Below are 19,739 nucleotides of genomic sequence, written 5' to 3'. Positions count from 1 at the left end.
TTGATTGTGTTTTAGATTATATTAATCCCTGGTCAAGACAAAGTCTCTCTGGGGTTGGCCGATCATTATATTGCGGATGTAAGGTCTCCGGTCCCATCGTAGAAGCAAGATAGTTTATTCACAAATAAATACATACACTTTTATTTATGTTTCTTTTGTTGGTAAATTAACCCAATACATTATTGCATTCTGCCACGTCATTAGACGATCAAAGCCCCTTTGTGCCAGTGCGCATTCAGAGGAGACGCGCTGAGAGAATCCGTCTTCTGTGTCACTCAGTACTGCCAGCTTTCCCCCGTTGGTGATATATTGGTCAGCATAGCTGCTTTCCAAGTAATTGACCAGAGACGATTCCCAGCCAGTACAACTGTGTTTATGCCCACGTTTCAAATAATGAACATTATAAAAGCAAATCGCATTGGTTTATGTTTTCTTTACTTATAAAGCTGAGAATCAAACACACTTCTGACAACTTCATAGCCCTGCTGGCAACGAACACGTATTGAGTCGGCTGTTTCCCATGACCCTGGTCATACTGAGTGTTTTCCTAGTATCAGCGTCGGCATTACCGTGTTTGACATGCTTACTGTGCTCTCTAGCATTGCATCACAAGCCTGCACTACGCCAGGACTTCGTGGCGCAACGGTAGCGCGTCTGACTCCAGATCAGAAGGTTGCGTGTTCAAATCACGTCGAGGTCAAAACCGTCTTTATATCTATTCCACTCTACATCATTTTTTAGCGTGTTTGAATTTGAAATCCGGACATTTATTTATACAATTTAGCCCACACAACATGTTGATTATATAGCGACAAACAAATTACTTCCTCGGGGGGAAGTTCAGTTTCAATCAAGTTCCAGTCTCTCTGCCATTAGCTTGCGCTGCTGTGTTTGGTCAGGTAAAAAGGGCGTGACCAGAGCGGTATGGGCAATCCCGTTAGGTAGCTTGCATGTCAATCTCTCCTTCTTATCTATTTATACACCCAACACTGCTTCCGCCCTTCGTCTATGTTGGTTTTTGGTCTGTGTTTGTTTTTTTGTTGTTCGCTCTTTTCACTGCAGGTCATTTCTCTGCTCAGCGCTGGTAGACACTATCAGCTATTTCTGTACCTGCTCAGGTGATTCTTTTCATCATTCAGCTTTTCTGTTTTTCTGCAGGAGCTCCATCGTTAGTCTTTTCTGCTCCATCCAGTCTCCAGCGCAGCTACAGCGCCGTTCAAAGTGCAGCGTCATTCTCAGCTTGCTCTGCGTTTTCATCAGAAAGACTGTTCCAACGTCACCGCTGCACTGCAACTCTTTCACACCGGTGCCTCACAGATCATGGTTACCACGGCAACGCCTCATCGAGTGACCCCTGGGAGTGGTAAGTTGCCATGGCGACCAGGCAGCTTTAACAGGCAATGCGAGCCTGTGCCTCACTACTGCAATCTTCTGGCTGCTTCTGCTGCGCTGTTGCAACATGAGAGCTTCAACTCGCCGAATTGTGACATCTAAATACTGCAGGCTCCTCTTCTAGACCTGCGTTAACTTACTTATATCATCACTAACTCTTCTAAAGCAAATGTTTTATACATAGACAAGGATTTTAATCGCATTAACCAAATATATGCTACCCTGCTTCATTGAAGCCAATAGTTTCAATTCCAATCACAACCTCTAGATGGCAGCATAAGACCACAAGCTCTACATAATTGAAGCTGATTTGCTATCGCTGCGAATCTCACACACTCCAAACTTCTATCAATTCCTGCAGTTCGTTGTCTTTCCGATTCTTGAAATGTATTTGTTTACGACTGTAAATCGCCCTGGATAAGGGCGTCTGCTAAGAAATAAATAATAATAATAATAATATTTGTTGGAAAACGGTCTGGAACTAAAGTAAAGTATTTTTTTTTAAATACAGTGCTATTTGAGTATTTAAAATATGTTTTTCTTCCAAATTAAAATGCCAGCAACGGTGTGTTAATTTAACGAAGCGCCTAACGCCGCTCGGAACGTTCGCATTTTTAAATCCTAACGGTCTCTGCTCAGCTGAGTGGAATGTTCACGAGCCGGTTGCCTAGCAGCGTCTCCCCCTCCTTCTCTGCCCCGCCCTCTCGCTCTCTCTCATTGCTCCAGCTAGGAGTTCAAATTTAGCTTTTTTATATCAGTACAATTCTTTACTAACTTTTACAAATGAGCTTATTAGCAGGCGTCCGGCCAGACCACAGGGGTCGCTGGTGTGTGGTTTCAATGTATTATGGCTGGAGCTATCCTATGTAACAGGTGCTGAAACCACATCCGTTCATCTTCCAGGGACAGGTTTCCTGGGAGCCATTGTTTAAACTGCAAGCAAATGTGCATAATGACACTCTTAACAACAGGTTAGAGGCTTCTATACCTGTCCTGTATGGTGAAAAACAGGGAGTGTTCCACGCTATGGAGCCGACTGGAAAAGGAGTGCATGTATTAAAACAATCTGGAAGCAACTGGTTTAACTTGCTGGGGCGACTAAACTTGTATTAGGTCATTGAATCACACAAAGTGGCTCAAAGGACAATATAAATCAATTAGAGTCTCCCAGCCAATTAAAACGCTGAATTCAAGAAGATGGCAATACATCTTTTAGGGGATTTTTTTCAGATCTTTGCTCTTTGAAAATATTCACGGTAAGTTGAGTCAGCCGAGCCTGTCTCTTATGGCATGAGAATATCTCTCCACAACCTTAAAATGAGAAAACACCAAACAACACAAACTGCACTACACTCTGTGACCACAAGAGGGAGAGAGAGAGTAATAAAACGATGCTCTTTAATCCAGAGCAGTGGTTCTTAACCTGGGGTCCTCACAGACAGTCCAGGGGGTCCACAGGAAAAAAACTGGAAACTTTTCACTCAACATTAGCAATGTGCAAAATCAAAATATTTGCTTCTTGAATGGATTTGATTTCACAAAGTTTATGATGGATCTGTTAACCTGCAGGTCTGATTTTAATATTTTACAATTAATAACACTATGTAACACAATTTTTGTTCCTGGGTAGTAAGTGTTTTTTCCTAATTGCTTATGCCTCAAAAGTATAGAAAATGGCTATTATTCCCCACAAACTTTGCTTTTGTGACCACGACAGTGATATTTTGAAATTCACCTCTTTCCAATGAGAAAACTGGCGAATTTGTGTCTTTTCGTTCACATAAAGTCAGAAAAAAAGAACATATGAATCCAAATTAACATGTATTTATACTAAAGTAATACAAAAATGACTACAAAAGATTTAGAAGTGAGTAGTTTTTCGAGATTTACGATTATACTGTAAATCACTTTCACGAATCAGCCCCCAAATGTAGTCTCCCATCATGTTCTCGTTATACTTTCCTTGGTAGCGGCGTTCAAAGTCCAGTATATCCTGGTGGAAGCGCTCGCCTTGCTCCTCCGAGTACGCTCCCATGTTCTCCTTGAATTTATCAAGATGAGCATCAAGGATATGGACTTTGAGGGACATCCTACAGCCCATTGTGCCGTAGTTCTTCACCAGAGTCTCAACCAGCTCCACATAGTTTTCGGCTTTGTGACTGCCCAGGAAGCCCCGAACCACTGCGACAAAGCTGTTCCAAGCCACTTTCTCCTTACTAGTGAGCTTCTTGGGGAATTCATTGCACTCCAGGATCTTCTTTATCTTTGGTCCGACGAAGACACCGGCTTTGACCTTTGCCTCAGACAGCTTAGGGAAGAAGTCTTGAAGGTACTTGAAGGCTGCCGACTCCTTATCTAGAGCTCTGACAAATTGTTTCATAAGGCCCAATTTGATGTGCAGTGGTGGCATCAGCACCTTCTGGGGGTCCACCAGTGGCTCCCACTTGACGTTGTTCCTCCCCACAGAGAACTCTGTCCGCTGTGGCCAGTCCCGCCTCACACATCTTAGCAGATGCTTCCACGGAGTACTTTTTCGCTCTTGTCTTGATAAATTGGCCACAGACATAGCAAAATGTGTCTGCCGGATGCTTGGAGCCTCTTGATGCCATCTCAGAAAAATGCAGATATGTATCCACTTAGGCAGCTGTAACTAAACTGAAATGGTGGGCTTAAGGCCCCTGTATTTATACTACTTTTTATATTACTTGAAAGTTCTAGAAGTTACTCCAAGTTTACTCAGCACTGAATCTATCTGGAATGTTCTGGAAAATAGGTAAATTTCAAAATATCACTGTCCTGGTCACAAAAGCAAAGTTTGTGTGGGATAATAGCCATTTTCTATACTTTTGAGGCATAAGCAATTAGGAAATAACACTTACTACCCAGGAACCAAAAAAAAAATAATAATAATTGTTACACGGTGTAATTATTTATACTGTGTAACAAAGCTACATAATCACAGTTGTGGCTAAGATGAATTGTTTGAGAGAAGGAAGAAGAGAGAGAAATAGCTGTGTTTGTACAAACTCAACACAAAGAAAACTATAAGCTATTTTTTTCAGAGTGGCAAATAAACTGCATCAGTTAAGTGAGTTTAATCTTAAGAGCACTGCTTGGCTAGAAGTGGCTGCTGTGCCAAGGAAGACAATTTGCATAGAAAAGACACTTTGCATTGGCAGCACATGCTTCAGTGCTCTGGGAGTGTTTATAGCCCTGTGAGTTTAACACTTCATGATTGAGAGCTGCCCTTTATGGCAACAGAATCCACAACAACAATGACTTTTATCAGCATCTTCATCTGGGCACTTGTCATCTGCACTCAGGGTAAGAATCATTTAGAAAAATGCATTTACAAAAAATATCTGTTTGTTGGATAATTTACAAAAGTGTCAAAAGTAAAACAGGCAAAAAAGAAAAGAAAAAGTCTTACCTTTTAATGTGTTTTCATAATTAATTCAATCATTACTATAATTTTCTATATTATTATCTATTATTTTCAGAATCCAGTGGACAGTATACTGTGACTCAGACTCCAGCAGTGAAATCTGTTCTCCCAGGAGACACAGTCGCTCTGAGCTGTAAAGTCAGCAGCGCAGTGCATGGTAATAACTGGCTAGCCTGGTATCAACAGAAACCTGGAGAAGCTCCCAAACTCCTGATCTACTTGGCAAGTACCCTTCAGTCTGGGATCCCAACTCGTTTCAGTGGCAGTGGATCTGGGACTGACTTCACTCTGACTATCAGTGGAGTCCAGGCTGAAGATGCAGGAGATTACTACTGTCAGAGTTTCCACTACCCCAGCAGTAGATATGTGTTCACACAGTGCTACACACCCGTACAAAAACCTCCCTCAGTAGGACTGCACAGCGACTGCACTGCTGCAGCTGGGACCTACTGCAGGTGCTGAGGGTGAAGGCAATGAAACGGGACCCGGCCTGTGGAGGAGCTCAACTGCACACAAACACACTGAGCTTAATAACAAGGGCTCAAAATAAAAGACAAGATCAATCTGGTAAATATCTTGATTATTCATGTATTCTAATACATTGCAGAGGCTGAAGGGCTGTCATTGGATTTATATTTACTAATTTAGTTTCAAATAAAAATGAAAATATAATTCTTAATTTATTTCTAGTAAGGAAAAGATAAAGGTGAACATTGTTACTTTTCTGATACTTAAATACAAACTGAAAATAAACTAAATTTTACTCTTCTTTACTCCTCTTAAAGGAAATAAGTAAATATATACATACATACATAAAAACATAGCATATTACAATCCAACATATTTCTATTGCGTTACAAGTTTTAAAGCAATCTATGGTTTAAAACACATATTAACGTATTTCAATATTAATATACAAGATTTTTTTTTATTTCTTTACATGTCTTCAGAGCAATTTAATATTTTTCTAATTGAATCTATAAAAGAAATAAATATAGTGAAATACATATGAATAAAAATCTATTTCTATAAAGTGTATCAGTAATGCTACAAAATTTAAACCTCACGCTGAAAGTTCAAGCATTTCATTCATTTGTATTTGGTGTGTTGATGCTCAGAAAAGTGTTGAAAGTGTGAAAACATGGAGTACACACACAAACACATTGTTAATTCACCATTCACCTCTTTAAATCTGACCTCATTTTCTTTCCCTCCTCCTCCCCTCCTCTGATCTCTCTATCTCTGTTCCTCTGGAATCTACCACACTCTCTCCCTCTTCCTCCGCTAAGAACCTTGGAGTCACCCTGGACCCCTGCCTCTCTTATTCCCAGCACATCTCCACTCTTGCACGCACTTGCCGATTCTTCCTGAGCAACATCCGAAGAATCCGACCCTTCCTCACCAACTACGCCACCCAGCTCCTGGTCCAGGCCTTGGTACTCTCCCGTCTAGACTACTGCAACTCCCTCCTGGCTGGCCACCCGTCCACTCCAGCTCATCCAGATCTCCGCTGCTCTCCTGGTGTTCTTTTTGCCTTGCTTCTCCCACGCAACTCCACTGCTCCACTGGATCCTGATCACCACTCGCATCCAGTTCAAGACTCTTGTACTCGCCTACAAATGCCTTGACCAGACTGCACCCAGCTACCTCCAGACCCTCATCTCTCCCTACACCCCCACTCGACCTCTCCGCTCCGCCTGCACTAGAAGACTAGCTCTACCTCCTCAATGCTCCCCTGCCTCCAGAGCCCGCTCCTTCTCCACCCTCGCTCTGCAGTGGTGGAATGACCTTCCTACAGATGTCAGGACTGCCCAGTCCCTGACCACCTTCCGGCGCCTCCTCAAGACTCACCTCTTCAGACAGCACATGTGGAACTCTGTTTTTCCCCTGGGACACAGATCACCCTTCCTTAAATGTGCTTTACTTGCTCTTATCTGCCCCCTATTTTACTGCATTTAATCCTGTACTTCAGAGTACTGTAATCTGTCGCAAGTGTTTAATCTGTAGTATTTTGTATTATATCATATCCTGATGTAACTATCACTGACACTGTTATCTGCTGTATTATTGAATCGTATTTTGTCACACTTGTACTTGCTAGAACCAAAGTCATTGTATTTATCTTGCTCTTATTGTATTATTACTTGTACAGTGATTCTTGAAATGTATTTGTTTACAACTGTAAATCGCCCTGGATAAGGGCATCTGTTAAGAAATAAATAATAATAATAATAATTGTGCAATTTAAAGAACTGTATTAAGGGTGGGGTTTGTTTCTTGTTTCAATTTGCAGATCGTTGATGGTTAGATAATTCATTGTAAATTTCACTTCATTAAGTGTATGTTTGTGGTAATGAGCTGGCTGTTTAACAATCCCTGTATCTAATCATCTTCATCAATTGATTAATAACTATTAAGGTTTGTTTGGGTTACAAATTGGGATATCTGATTGAAAACTTTACTTGATGATGTGTATGTCTGTGATAATGAATTGTCTGCTTAACAAACCTGTGTTTAATCATGTTCACTAATTGGTAATAACGATATTAAGGGCTGGGTTTGCTTTGTTTCTTTTAAACACTGAGGACGGCTCTTTTGAGTCGGAACACGTCTGTTGTTTGGAGTTTTGGTGTGTGTTTGTAAATAAATGTAGAATGTTTGAAATATCACAATGGTGAATTAACCAGTTTTGTTTTCCTGCTATAAAGTGTAGCATTGACAGGAACACACCCAGATGTTTAGCTGTGGAAGCTGCTGTATGTGCAAGGAGACTGGGGTAACAGAGTGATATACTGTAAGCAAGGAGCTAGTCAAGTCTTGTGAGGCTTTTGTCTGCTCCTTGTCTGGTAAAGCAGGAGATGATGTTGAATGGGGTTACAGATTGATCTGCAGCAGAAAATGATGCATGCAGCTCTCCGACATCCCCTGCCTGCGCGCACTGCTGTGTTTTGTGTTGTGTGTTGTTTTCAGAGCGGTCGTTGTTTATATTTGTATTTATTTGTAATGATTGCAATGTTAAATCAATCATTTTTCACAGGTATTTATTGCACCGCGCACTTTAGTGTGCTTCTGGTGCTGAACGTTTATTGCTGTGTATTAATCTGCTGCTAACATTCCATTTCTTTTTATCTGCAATAAAATAAAAGATTATTTTTTAATTGGAAGAGGCCGTGTTTCTGATCCCATCCTTGATTTGCTTTCAGAATAAAATAACCTGTAACTGTTTTATTTGTCCAGTGTTTTACTCACGAATCTGGCATAGACCGACTCCAAATGTGATTATGTATTTCAATTCTGCGTAAGCCCTTTCTAGCGGGTCTTACAGTTACATAAAAGGACTCTATAGAGTCCTAATGCAAAAAGAAAGAGCAAAAAGCAAGTTGGGAAAGGGGAGAAGGGTGTCAGTAAATATCCAGAGTGCTCTGAGGTTTAAACACAAAACACACAGCTGATAGGAAAGAGGAAACACTCTCTGAGCCTCCAGCTCAATACAGCAAATCATGGAATAAAGAGATTCAGTGACAGCTAACACAGGAGCTGCTCTGTGTTCAAGTGAATAAAGTGCACTCATTAATGTGACCTCCGAGAGACACACTGCAGATATTAATACTGACCACACGAGGGAGCCAGAGCACCACTAACACCACCGACTGCCCCCAACCCCCTCTCTCCTCCAGCCCCTCCCCAGTGCAGTAAGAAGGAGCCTGTGTGTATTCCTGCTGTCTGCTTCTCTCTGCCCCCTCTCTCCTGTAGAATCCACACCAGCCCTGTTGAACAGAGCCCAGTGGCACACAATCCTTTATCAGAGCACTGCCACTCCCCACACTGGATCAGTGTCTCACTGTTTCGAAATGACATGTGGGATTGGACACTGCACAGGACACTGGAGTGTTAGAGTGGCAATCAGATGAAGCAGAAGCCTGGAGACGTGTCAGAAACATCAAACAGAGCCCTGACAAGCAGCACAGACTGCAGATATTAACACTGACCACAAGAGGGAGCCAGAGCACCACTGCTCTCCATAATCAATCAATCAATCAATCAATCAATCTTTATTTTATATAGCGCCTTTCAAAGTGGACCACCATCACAAAGTGCTTTTCAAGACAGTGAGGAACAATGCATAATACATTAAATACAGTGAAATACAGGGCATAGCACATTAAATACAAACAGTAAAAAACAATGCAAATACATCAAATACAAGCATATTACATTAAATACAAGGCTAGGATGTGATTTCTAAACACTGTGGATGCGTGTGTCATACAGAATCATACGAATAAGATGGAGTGAAAAATCTGAAATAGCAATTTAGACAACAATTAATAAAAGATATCAGGCTTGAAGAGCATTGAAAGCCAGAGAGAACATGGGGATGAATAATGTAAAAAGACAATTGAAATAGGCAGCAGTTACCTCCCCAGTTCTCCCATTGTTAACACAAGGCTCCTCACACCCAGTGGCAGTGGATCTAAACACTACAGCATGGGAAGGGATTTTACTGCAATTCCACAGACCATCAGCACAGACTGCACTACACTCTGTGACCACAAGAGGGAGAGAGAGTAATAAAATGATGCTCTTTAATCCAGAGCAGTGGTTCTTAACCTGGGGTCCTCAAAGTCAGTCCAGGGGGTCCACAGGAAAAAAAACTGGAAACTTTTCACTCAACATCAGCAATGTGCAAAATCAAAATGTTTGCTTCTTGAATGGATTTGATTTCACAAAGATTATGATAGATCTGTTAACCTGCAGCTCTGATTTTAATATTTTACAATTAATAATTATTTATTCTGTGTAACAAAGCTAAATAATCACAGCTGTGGCTAAGATAAATTGTTTGCGAGAAGGGAGAAGAGAGAGAAATAGCTGTGTTTGTACAAACTCAACACAAAGAAAACTATTTTTTTTCTTTTTGAATGGTAAAGAAACTGCATCAGCTGAAAATGAGTTTAAACTTAAGAGCACTGCTTGACTAGAAGTGGCTGCTGTGCCAAGGAAGATAATTTGCATAGAAAAGACACTTTGCATTGGCAGCACATGCTTCAGTGCTCTGGGAGTGTTTATAGCCCTGTAAGTTTAACACTTCATGATTGAGAGCTGCCCTTCATGGCAACAGAATCCACAACAACAATGACTTTTATCAGCATCTTCATCTGGGCACTTGTCATCTGCACTCAGGGTAAGAATCATTTAGAAAAACATGTTTAAAGAAAAATCTGTTTCTGGGACAATTCTTAATACAAAGTAAAATAGGGAATATTAAAAAGATGAAATGAAAACGTGCTGAAATGTAATGCATTTTCATTATTTAATTCACTCATTTATTCTAATTTTCTATAATATTATTTATTATTTTCAGAATCCAGTGGACAGTATACTGTGACTCAGACTCCAGCAGTGAAATCTGTTCTCCCAGGAGACACAGTCGCTCTGAGCTGTAAAGTCAGCAGCGCAGTGTACAATAACTACTACCTAAACTGGTACCAACAGAAACCTGGAGAAGCTCCCAAACTCCTGATCTATTATGCAAGTACCCTTCAGTCTGGGATCCCAACTCGTTTCAGTGGCAGTGGATCTGGGACTGACTTCACTCTGACCATCAGTGGAGTCCAGGCTGAAGATGCAGGAGATTACTACTGTCAGAGTGCACACTACCCCAGCAGTAGTGTTGTGTTCACACAGTGATACACACCCGTACAAAAACCTCCCTCAGCAGGACTGCAGGTGAACATTGTTCATTTTCTGATACTTAAATACAAGCTGAAAATAAAGTAAAGCAAACATTTTACTTCTCTTTCAGTAAATGTACATATAAATAAATAAATTGCATATTTCACTTCAAATTGTATTATTTCCTTTTTTTCATTTTACTCTTTTAATGATTCCACTTCATCAGCAACACATTCTATATACAAACAGAATGATGCTTATTTTTTAAAACAATTGAACTGTATGCATATTGAGATTGATTTATTTATGATCCACTGGACAACATATTAAAAAAGAAGTCCAGCAAACAGCAAAGCCCAGTATTGCAGTGATGTGTAGTTACACTGTCTGACTCTGTGGAGTCCAGCTGGATATTTTTCATTGTGTCAATCTGATGTGTTTTAATGTATTTTCAAAACTAATATTAATACATAAATGAATAACATCGAACTTTAACATATTGTTAAGATGAAAATCAAGACACAAATTACTGTTAATTACAATGAACAAACCATGTCTTCTTTTCAAATAGAATTTTACACTTTATTCTTAATTACTGAAATACATGTTAATACTAGATTGATATACCTCTGATTATAACTTATTATAATAAAAAAAGAATGTATCTAAATTTAATAAAAAATAAATAAATGAGGAATTCATACATTTCTGAGTGAATTCTTATTTTTTATTAAGGAGCAGCACATCAGCATTATTGAAGGCAGTTTGTTCTTCATTGTCTTGCCTCCTGTGTCATCCTTGTTACCCACCTGGTCTCCTTCATTCCTTATGTGTGCAGCAGCTCCCTGGCACACATGTCTCAACACTTATGGGCCAGTTCATTCTGAACAGGCAGATTTCTAATGCCCCTCCTAGAGAGCAGGAAAGCACTGAGAGGCTAAACATAAAACTACAGGAAGGATAATCTAACTGTACTGTGAGTCACCCAACCTTATCAGGTCCCACCTGTGTTCACAGCTGAGATCTCGTAGAACTGTCTGTGACACTTATTGAAACAGAAGTGCAGCGCTTAGAACACATATACAAATAGAACTAATCCACTCTTCTATTAAACTGTGAACTTAGTGTTTGATTGAATCCCTCTCTGTGTTTGTGTAGCCTGGAAACAGGCATCAGTGCCCTGCCAAGCTGCACACACTGCCATCATTCACACTGACCACAAGAGGGAGCCAGAGCACCACTGCTGTCCATAATGTAATAACAGTACAGTAATAAGACAATTGAAATAGGCAGCAGTTATCGTACCATGGTAAAATAAATAGTACCATATAGTACCGTGGTGTAGTGTTGCATTATACTGTAGATACCAGGATACTTCTTAGAAATAAAAAGTACAATCGTATTATCATGGTGGTACTGCATTATAGTACCAGAATAGTGCATTGTACATTGACAGGATAGGATACATTGTGTTTTTCTATCATTTGTTTTTAATTATGTATCCATGAACGTTATAGTACTGTATTTAACTTTAGGTTTTTAAGTTTAATTTAGTTTTCATTGAAAAATGATCTTGTTTTGAAAGCAATACTTAAAAAAACGTGAACATGGGTACTCCATGCTTTTTAAAAAAATAATCTCTCTTTTTTTCAAAAAAAAGTCCCTTTTTGCTATTGTATAGTAGTGTTTATTTGTTTTCACCCAGTGAACCCCTTTTTGATTTCTTGTTGTTTTGTGTAGAAACCTTTTATTTGGCCATTGTGACTATTTTGTGTTTAGGCTATTTGTTTAATTGAAGTCTTTTGTTTAACTGCAACCTTGCTATTCTATCACAAATGCTCTTTTTTCAGGTTCAGATGGAACCCTTGTTTAGAAGAAAGGCTGATGGCAGCTCAACCTGACTGATACAAAGTGATCCATAAGCTAGTATCACCACAGAAGGTTCAACCATGTAAGTTCGAATTTGAATCAATGCTTATAAAAATAATGATATTCACATTATAACTACTTTATAGGTCTCCCTTTCAGTGATAATTTCATTATCTATTACAATGCATTTTTATAACTTATGGTGTGATTTGAAAATAAAAAAATAAAAAATAAAGCTAGTTACTTGATATATGAATAATATATTAATATATATATATATATTCAAAAATATATATACAGAATGATGCAAATGTATTTGACTCTATTCACATCCCCTCACATTTAAAATCCTCCACAGGTTGGGTGCCTCTCAACTCAGATTAAGGTTGATACTGTATAAATGCAGAACCAATCGTTCCAGATGGATGAGACCATTCATTTTTAAATACATGTAATTTGATTTTTGTATTGGTATTATTTGTATTGAGGCAGGGAGGCTGCAGTTGTTTCTAAGCGAAAATGAATCTGGAATAACATTCTTAGGGTTCGTGTCATACGACTTTGTGTCATCAAAGCTGTTACTGGTGACGTTCAGTGGATTATATTTGGAATCTTTGGTTCTGTCGTTCAGCATTTTCAGACGACAAATTAATAGCTCAGTTGGTTAGAGTGAAAGAAACTTCCACCAGTCAACCCGGCTAGCTCAGTCGGTAGAGCATGAGACTCGTAATTTCTGGGTCGTGGGTTCGAGCCCCACGTTGGGCGTCCTTTTTAAATACAAATTGGAGATGTTTCTTCGAGGCAACGGATCAATGTCTGATTCTGTTCGCATTGTATACAGTATTGCAACAAAATTACTTATTGGTCATTGTCATATAGCAATTGCGATTGTAAAATGCATGCATCGTTTATAGCTATAACGATATTGAAATAAATAATCTTACTTTTTTGGGTTGGCTTCAATCCGTTTCTTTTTTTACAATTGTCATAACATCATTCATGGAGCAACAGTTGGTATGTGCGGAATAAACCCAATCGGTCCTTGATACAATAGACAACCCTAGCCCTCTCATGCATGAATTATGGTAACCTTAAACAAGATTTTTTTCAAATGGTTTTTATTAGTCTTTAGGGCCTATAAAAACATAAAAAAAGTTTTGTTTTTTTAGTACAAAATGTAAGAAGCTATACATGTGTGCACTTGACTGGACACCCTGCATGTGTAACATAACACACTGCCCTATTATACTGGAACAGCATATTAGGACTGAAAGTCTTTTTCTTTTATTTGGGAAGAAGTAGGCTAATACAAAATGCAAAACTAAATGTCTGATTCCATTCCTGATATGAATTCGAATGTTTTCTCATATTTTCTTTTTTTTGCCAGAAACAAAAATGTCCTCAATGTTTGTAACAAAAATGTCTTCATTGTTGAAACAATAATCTTTTTTTTACTTCAGTGTGTCATATACACCAAGTTACCATTCTTCCCTCTGTAGTGAACTGAATTTGGCTGATTTTAGCGCTGGGTGTGGAAGTTGGCAAAGCACCCAGGACACAATGACTCAAGACACTGCATGCAGATGTACTTAGTTTTCCGTGTACAAGCCTCATCATGGCACCTGTTAGCATTTTTTGCATCAGTTATCTTTGGCCAGTGATTCCCCACTCCCTCAACTACTTCAGCATCATCCTCACTATCCTCATCTGTTTCACTGCTGCTCCGTGGGCTCCCTGCTTCCTCTCCCTGCGTGTCTGGCTGCCATTCACCATCATCACTATCACTTGATTGTGATGGAATCTCCTCTACTACCCTGGAGCTCGATGCTCTTGATGCCTGGCTAAGAAAATAACAATACTACTAATAAAACTGTGACTACTACCACACAGCTGCTGTGAATAATAATGATTCGGAAAATTAATTTTCAATTAAAAAAAACAGTTGAGAGAAGATAAAATGATCCAAATGATCCTATTTATGGACCACACTGCAATATATAGCTCTTATAGGACAAAAGATATTTAGCATAGGCCTATAGAACAACATAGGCCTAATGTGCATTATGAATCTTAATAGTGCATGACGTCCACTTAAGTGGACATATGGTTTAACATAAACTGAAAAAAATAAAGTGACTATTAGAACAAAACATATACCATGTTATTCCCTAAACATGACTTTCTTTGAATATATTTTATACCTGCTCTGCTCTTTTTGTGTAAAAGGATTTTATAGAAATCCCTGAGGTACTCGGTGCTGCTGTCACCGTTTTGTTTTTTGTAGTACCTATCGAATGCCACTAGATGGCAGGCGTTTTAATTTCGGTAGACGTCCACTGAAGAGGATACCATGCATCAGTGATGTCGACAGAGTTTCTATAGGAGATAATCACTTAAAAATATCTGTCCACTGCAGTGACCTCTATGCGTGAAAGAGCTAGTCTGTGCTGAAATAAATAATGCAGTTTTCTACTGTAACAAACGCAGCTTGTCAGGATTATATTATGGTGTTTCCGAGCTGTTGATCGTTTCTCATAATACAAGTTTACTGGATTGACAAAAAGGCGATTGCCAAAAAGAATATTATCTCGAAAACTTAATCTTGTCAAGCCGAAATAGCTCAGTTGGGAGAGCGTTAGACTGAAGATCTAAAGGTCTCTGGTTCGATCCCGGCTTTTGGCAAACAGCAAGACTCTTTTCGTTTTGTGTTATTTTGAACTAAAAAAAAAAAACACAACACATTTTTTTCTTCAGTCTAATTGGATGAAATAACAGCGTATCAGAGTGCCATTTTCTAATGTGATTAAGAAATGCAAAATGCATCGTCCCTGGGTGGGCTTGAACCACCAACCTTTCGGTTAACAGCCGAACGCGCTAACCGATTGCGCCACAGAGACCAACCTGTCAAACCACCAAAGCATACGGGAGTGATGAGCAAGGCGAGATGCTGCAGAACGTGATCGTATATATATATTATAAAGCTACAGTTACTTGAAATATGACTATATATATATATATATATATATATATACAGCCCCTTTTTATGTCTTCGTTGTTAATTCTTAAAGGTCTGTTAAGCTTAAAGGCATCAATCATTACTTGCTGTACTTCTCCATTTTCTCCAATCCTAGTATTTGTAGAGCTATTTTCAATATCTCATGCAAGGAAGTGTTAATATGACTTTATTACCCAACTATGTCATTGAAGAATGGCCAACATTAATTTGGGAGTCACTTTAATTTATTGTGCCGTATCAAATGAAACATAAAAATGAATCGCAATACAATAAATATCTGTTTGATCGCTATGCAATCAATATGTTGTGTAGGCTAAATTGTATAAATAAATGTCCGGAAAAATTCAAATCCAAACACGTTAAAAAATGAAATAATGTGGAATAGAAAGAAAGGCGGCTTTGACCTCGACGTGATTTGAACACGCAACCGTCTGATCTGGAGTCAGATGCGCTACCGTTGCGCCACGAAGTCCTGGCGTAGTACGTGCTTGTTATGCAATGCTAGAGTGTACAGCAAGCATGCCAAACATGGTAATGCCGACGCTGATACTAGGAAAACACTCGGTATCACCAGGGTCATGGGAAACAGCCGACTCAATACGTGTTCGTAGCCAGCAGGGCTATGAAGTTGTCGGAAGTGTGTTTGATTCTCAGCTTTAAAAGTAAAGAAAACATAAAACAATGCGATTTGCTTTTATAAATTTCATTATTTGAAACGTGGGCATAAACACAGTTGTACTGGCTGGGAATCGTCTCGGGTCAATTACTTGGAAAGCAGCTATGCTGACCAATATATCACCAACGGGGGAAAGCTGGCAGTACTGAGTGACACAGAAGACGGATTCTCTCAGCGCGTCTCCTCTGAATGCGCACTGGCACAAAGGGGCTTTGATCGTCTAATTACGTGGAAGAATAATGTATTGTGTTAATTTACCAACAAAAGAAACATCAATAAAAGTGTATGTATTTATTTGTGAATAAACTATCTTGTTTCTACGATGGGACCAGGGACCTTACATCGGCAATCTAACGATTGGCCAACCCCAGAGAGACTTCGTCTTTACCAGGGATTAATATAATTTGCAAACGAACTGCAATGGTTCCACTGGGGATCGAACCCAGGGCCGCCTGCGTGTAAAGCAGGTTTAATTCTTTTTAATAATTAAACCCGCCAGACCGAACGCAGGCTAACATTCAATCAGTCAATCAATTAATACTCCCGTATGCTTTGGCGGTTTAACAGGTTGGTCTCTGTGGCGCAATCGGTTAGCGCGTTCGGCTGTTAACCGAAAGGTTAGTGGTTCAAGCCCACTCAGGGACGATGCTTTTCGCATTTCTTAATCACATTAGATAATGGCACTCTGATACGCTGTTATTTCATCCAATTACACTGAAGACTACAATGTGCGCTGTTTTTTTTAGTTCAAAATAATAGAAAACAAATATCATCTTGTTGTTTGCCGAAACCCGGGATCGAACTAGGGACTTTTAGATCTTCAGTCTAACGCTCTCCCAACTGAGCTATTTCGGCTTGACGAGACTAGTGTGTCGAGATAATATTCTTTTTGGCAATCGCCTTTTTGTCAATCCAGTAAACCTGTAATGAGAAACGTTCAACAGCTCGGAAACACCATAATAGAATCCGATGCCTGAACTGCCTCAACAAACTCTTAGCTCTAAAACGTGTACATTGAAAGTCTATTAACATCTTTAACACAATCATCTGTATTCCAATAGCGGTTAATCCACAGGGTGATCAATAAAGTGACTGCTGGCTTTGTTTAAATATTAACAAGATGTTTTCAGGATTCACGCGTATTCTGAACAAGCACAATAGAATATGGTAGTGAAAGGACAAGCAAATAACAGGTTTATTGGCTCTGGTCTTGTATCATCACCCTGACTACTGTCCGTAAGAAAGTGGCATTAATAAAAACGTCATTATGCAAAGTTCCCAATGCGCAAATACGCAGCATATTTAAACTTCTTCACAATCTTAAACCTTCCCTCATGAATATAAAATACTTACTGACAGGTACGGCCCTTTCCCAATGTAACACTCTGCTGTGTCTGAACACCAACGATGGCTTGGATATTATGTAGTAAACCACAATACTGTTGTTCCCACTTTCTTTAGTACTACCAAAAATGCTATCGACGGCAGCCCTAGTGGCCTAATAGATTAGGTACTGGCTTCCTAAACCAAGGATCGTTGCTTCGAATCCTATCTGCTCTGCATCTTGCATCGTTCGGTTCTCTGCATCTTTTGGTTAAAAGCCGAACGCGCTAACTGATTGCGCCACAGAGACCAATCTGCTTAGCCGAAACTGAGACCACATCTAAGAAGAAAGCAACACTGGGCAGGAAAGTCTATAAGAATTGAGCAAATTGCGCAAAGCAGGAGAGAGCCCTCTACGCCATCCCCTGAATTACACCTAAACGCTAACATTTAAGTAGATTTCTAAACAATCCGCTAGTAACATATATAATCTAAAAGCGCTATAATTTATTACAACTCTAATGAAAGACAAGTATCCTTGCGCATTACATCATCCTTGATTGCGAAATGTAATATTAATTAATTGCCTTCAGATAATATTTTAGAAAATCTACTTTGCTAACAGAAGAAAAACAAGCTAGCAGAGGATGGTTTCGATCCATCGACCTCTGGGTTATGGGTCCAGCACGCTTCCGCTGCTCCACTCTGCTACAGCTGCCTCGTGACTGAATTACCAAGCAGCAGAAAGAAAACTGAACTCATCGTTTTAACCAGACACACGGCAGTGGCCGGGCCGAACCATGGAAACGTTGCAAATCAGAGATGATCGGTTTCTTTTCTCCCAAATACGGTATGCAAAGTATGCAATTTTTCTGCCCACTTTGATCACAGGCAGTTTTATCCTCCAGTTTCGGCTGCCAATTCCAATATTCTGTCTCTCTAAAGCATCTTAAATCGTGGAAAGCGCTCTTTGTTTAAAATTACACAGGTTCCATAGTGTAGTGGTTAGCACGTTTGCTTTATACGCAGAAGGCCTTGGGTTCGATCCCCAGTGGAACCATCGCAGTTTGTTTTTAAATTATATTAATCCCTGGTCAAGACAAAGTCTCTCTGGGGTGGGACGATCATTGGATTGTGGCTGTAAGGTTCCTGGTTCCATCGTAGAAGCAAGATAGTTTATTCACAAATAAATACATACACACTCATTGTCAGCTCGGTGCTGAGAAGAAAACACTCCCACTCCTCCTGGTGGATACCGAGACCAATCCCTTCAAAACATGTTTCACTCTAGAAATGATCCTTGCAAATATAGTCTTATCTTTTCTTGGCAGACCGTCACCCCCAGCTGGCAAGCTCTACTTCATATGATACAATGACTGGGCAACAACAAGGTGTTACATTAACACTACAAACTAACTTGAGACAGCCAAGTCGTTAAAGCAGAGCTTAAGTGTGTCATGTGATACAAAAGCAAGTTTTGGCATTTTTGCATTGCCTGCCTCGTCAAACAAGCTCGAGCCTCAGCACACAGCGCTGCTGCATCGGGACACAGAGGTGGATTTTAAAGCGACTGAATCAACGAGCTCAGACTACTTTTTGAAGAAACTGAAAACATACCTCTAGTCGAAATATTTGCTATTTAGTTAATTTATTTATTTATTGAATTTGCAAATGGTAGACTACATTGCCAATAAAAAATCTGACTATCTGAATTGCTCATTTCAAGCTGCGATGTAGCCTATGAGAATCACTGGCACAATTCAAGGGGAATTAGCTCAAATGGTAGAGCGCTCGCTTAGCATGCGAGAAGTAGCGGGATCGATGCCCGCATTCTCCAAATAGTTTTAACGTATCTGCGTATTTAGTCCCAACGCATTATGGAGATAAATACAAAGTGTGACAATTCTTTGTAACAGAGACGCCCGCCCTACATGTGTATTTTAAATTAGTCTGCTAATTTGTAATATTCCCGACTGAAAAACTGCAGTGCGCCCTCCATCGTATGCCTTCCGAGAAGCACAAAGGGAGATTTTTTATATTTTTTAGCAATTGAAGAGTTTGTGTTAATTGAGAATAAATATAAATGGCTTCAAGTTTGCTTTCATTTGTAACGTGTTTGTAATGAAATATCAGTTTTTGTGGTTTTTAATAATCATTGTACTGTATACTAGCTACTGTTGCATGTCCATGATTACGTTTATGATATTCCCATATGGTCTAGCGGTTAGGATTCCTGGTTTTCACCCAGGCGGCCCGGTTCGACTGCCGGAATTGTCATTTTGTTACTGTGGTCATATGTAATGTGTTTTCATTATGATAATAAAGCTACAGTTATAAAATAA

The 19,739-nt window shown here is 39.5% G+C and overlaps 6 non-coding genes across 6 annotated transcripts; 4 read left to right on the top strand and 2 right to left on the bottom strand.

Annotated features, from left to right (window-relative positions):
• The first annotated feature begins 628 nt into the window (after window positions 1-628).
• On the top strand, window positions 629-700 carry trnaw-cca (transfer RNA tryptophan (anticodon CCA)). The gene has a single exon. It is a non-coding gene; the product is annotated as a tRNA-Trp (tRNA).
• A 12,374-nt stretch (window positions 701-13,074) lies between these two features.
• On the top strand, window positions 13,075-13,147 carry trnat-cgu (transfer RNA threonine (anticodon CGU)). Its single transcript has one exon. It is a non-coding gene; the product is annotated as a tRNA-Thr (tRNA).
• A 2,058-nt stretch (window positions 13,148-15,205) lies between these two features.
• On the bottom strand, window positions 15,206-15,279 carry trnan-guu (transfer RNA asparagine (anticodon GUU)). Its single transcript has one exon. It is a non-coding gene; the product is annotated as a tRNA-Asn (tRNA).
• A 519-nt stretch (window positions 15,280-15,798) lies between these two features.
• trnaw-cca (transfer RNA tryptophan (anticodon CCA)) lies at window positions 15,799-15,870 on the bottom strand. The gene has a single exon. It is a non-coding gene; the product is annotated as a tRNA-Trp (tRNA).
• A 775-nt stretch (window positions 15,871-16,645) lies between these two features.
• trnan-guu (transfer RNA asparagine (anticodon GUU)) lies at window positions 16,646-16,719 on the top strand. Its single transcript has one exon. It is a non-coding gene; the product is annotated as a tRNA-Asn (tRNA).
• Window positions 16,720-18,384: 1,665 nt separating this feature from the next.
• trnai-uau (transfer RNA isoleucine (anticodon UAU)) lies at window positions 18,385-18,457 on the top strand. The gene has a single exon. It is a non-coding gene; the product is annotated as a tRNA-Ile (tRNA).
• The last annotated feature ends 1,282 nt before the right edge of the window (window positions 18,458-19,739 follow it).

Source organism: Acipenser ruthenus, chromosome 35, assembly GCF_902713425.1.
Source record: "Acipenser ruthenus chromosome 35, fAciRut3.2 maternal haplotype, whole genome shotgun sequence".
Taxonomy (NCBI): domain Eukaryota; kingdom Metazoa; phylum Chordata; class Actinopteri; order Acipenseriformes; family Acipenseridae; genus Acipenser; species Acipenser ruthenus.
Note: the sequence above shows the minus strand (reverse complement) of the source record. Positions and strands in the feature narration are given on the sequence as shown.